This window comes from Lytechinus pictus, unplaced genomic scaffold, assembly GCF_037042905.1.
Source record: "Lytechinus pictus isolate F3 Inbred unplaced genomic scaffold, Lp3.0 scaffold_137, whole genome shotgun sequence".
Taxonomy (NCBI): domain Eukaryota; kingdom Metazoa; phylum Echinodermata; class Echinoidea; order Temnopleuroida; family Toxopneustidae; genus Lytechinus; species Lytechinus pictus.
This window is the reverse complement of record NW_026974257.1, coordinates 29,698-32,500: the sequence shown is the minus strand read 5'-3', so window position 1 is coordinate 32,500 and position 2,803 is coordinate 29,698.

Here is a 2,803-nt window from a genome sequence, read left to right as displayed (position 1 = left end):
TGACACAGCCCAACAGCAGAGGGCCAGTGCCCCGTACTCCGAAGGCAGGCACCCGCACTCGAACTCAGAGGTGGGCAGAGGCTTTTGAGGGAGCCACAGCCCAACAGCAGACGGCCAGGGCCCCCTATGTCGAAGGCAGGCACCCGCACTCGAACTCAGAGGTGGGCAGGGGCTTTTGAGGGAGACACAGCCCAACAGCAGACGGCCAGGGCCCCGTATGTCGAGGCCAGCCACTCGCTCATCGCCTCCGAGGTGGGCAGGGGCTTTTGAGAAAGACACAGCAAGACAGCAGACGGCCAGGGCCGCGTATGTCGAAGGGCAGGCACTCGCTCTTCACTTCAGATGCCGGCAGGGGCTCTCGAGCGACAGCCAGCCCAACAGCAGAGGGCCAGGGCCCCGTATGTCGAGGCCAGCCACTCGCTCATCCCCTCCGAGGTGGGCAGGGGCTTTTGAGAAAGACACAGCCCAACAGCAGACGGCCAGGGCCCCGTACGTCGAAGGTAGGTACCCGCACCCGAACTCAGAGGAGGGCAGGGGCTTTTGAGCGAGACACAGCCCAACACCAGTCCACTAGCCCCCCGTACGTCGAAGCCAGGCACTCGCACCTCTTCTCCGACGTTGGCAGCGGCTCCTGAGCGACAGCCAGCCCAACACCAGTCCACTACCCCCCCGTACGTCGAAGCCAGGCACTCGCAAAACCTCTCCGAGGTGGGCAGCGGCTCCTGAGCGACAGCAAGGCCAACAGCAGTCCGGCGGCCCCCCGTACTCGGAGGTTAGGCACCCGCTGTTCAACTCCGAGGTGGGCAGGGGCTTTTGAGGTAGACACCAGCCCAACAGCAGACGGCCAGGGCACCGTAGGTCGAAGGCAGGCACCCGCTCTTCACTTCAGATGTCGGCAGGGGCTGTTGAGCGACGGCCAGCCCAACAGCGGTCGGCCAGGCCCCCGTAGGTCGAGGCCAGGCACTCGCTCTACCTCTCCGACTCGGCATCGACACCCTGGCCAACTCCAGACGGCCAGGGCCGCGTATGTCGAAGGGCAGGCAGCCGCTCTTCACTTCAGACGTCGTCAGGGGCTCTCGAGCGACAGCCAGCCAAACACCAGAGGGCCAGGCCCCCGTATGTCGAGGCCAGCCACTCGCTCATCCTCTCCGAGGTGGGCAGGGGCTTTTGAGGAAGACACAGCCCAACAGCAGTGGGCCAGGGCCCCGTATGTCGAGGCCAGCCACTCGCTCTACCTCTCCGAGGTGGGCAGGGGCTCCTGAGCGGCAGCCTGCCCACCTCCAGTCCGACAGCCAGCCGTAGGTCGACGCCAGGCACCTGCTCGTCCTCTCCGACGTTTGCAGGGGCTCCTGAGCGACAGCCAGCTCACCTCCAGTCTTCTAGCCCCCCGTAGGTCGAGACCAGGCACCCGCTCTTCACTTCAGACGTCGGCAGGGGCTCTTGAGCGACACACAGCCCACCTCCAGTCCGCTAGCCCCCCGTACGTCGAAGCCAGTCACTCGAACTACTTCTCCGACGTTGGCAGCGGCTCCTGAACGACAGCCAGCCCAACACCAGTCGGCCAGGGCCCCGTAGGTCGAGGCCAGGCACTCGCTCTTCCAGTCCGAGGTTGGCAGCGGCTCCTGAGCGACAGCCAGCTCACCTCCAGTCCACTAGCCCCCCGTACGTCGAGGTTAGGCACCCGCTCTTCCTCTCCGAGGTGGGCAGGGGCTCCTGGGCGGCAGCCTGCCCACCTCCAGTCCGACAGCCAGGCGTAGGTAGAGGCCAGGCACCCGCTCTACCTCCTTGACCTTTTCAGGGGCATTTGAGCGACAGCCAGCCAAACACCAGAGGGCCAGGCCGCCGTAGGTCGAGACCAGGCACCCGCTCTTCACTTCAGACGTCGGCAGGGGCTCGTGAGCGGCACACAGCCAAACAGCAGACGGCCAGGCCCCCGTAGGTCGAGGCCAGGCACTCGCTCTACCTCTCCGACTCGGCATCGACACCCTGGCCAACTCCAGACGGCCAGGGCACCGTACCTCGAGGGCAGGCAGCCGCCATTACACTCCGAGGCGGGCAGGGGCTGTTGAGCGGGTCACAGCCCAACAGCAGTGGGCCAGGGTCCCGTACCTCCAGACCGGGCAGCCGCTCTTCCTCTCCGACGTTTCCAGGGGCTTTTGAGCGACAGCCAGCCCACCTCCAGTCCGACAGCCACCCGTAGGTCGACGCCAGGCACCTGCTCGTCAACCCCGGGGTTGGCAGGGGCTCTCGAGCGACAGCCAGCCAAACACAAGACGGCCAGGCCGCCGTAGGTCGAGACCAGGCACCCGCTCTTCCTCTCCGATGTCGGCAGGGGCTCCTGAGCGACAGCCATCCCGCCTCCAGTCGGCCAGGGCCCCGTACGTCGAGGTTAGGCACCCGCCCTTCCACTCCGACGTTTTCAGGTGCTCTTGAGCGACACCCAGCCCACCTCCAGTCCACTAGCCCCCCGTACGTCGAGGTTGGGCACCCGCTCTTCCTCTCCGAGGTGGGCAGGGGCTCCTGGGCGACACCCAGCCCACCTCCAGTCCACTAGCCCCGCGTACGTCGAAGCCAGGCACTCGCACTACTTCTCCGAGGTGGGCAGGGGCTCCTGGGCGACACCCAGCCCACCTCCAGTCCACTAGCCCCCCGTACGTCGAAGCCAGGCACTCGAACTACTTCTCCGACGTCGGCAGCGGCTCTTGAGCGACAGCCAGCCCACCTCCAGTCCGCTAGCCCCCCGTACGTCGAAGCCAGTCACTCGCACTACTTCTCCGACGTCGGCAGGGGCTCCTGAGCGACA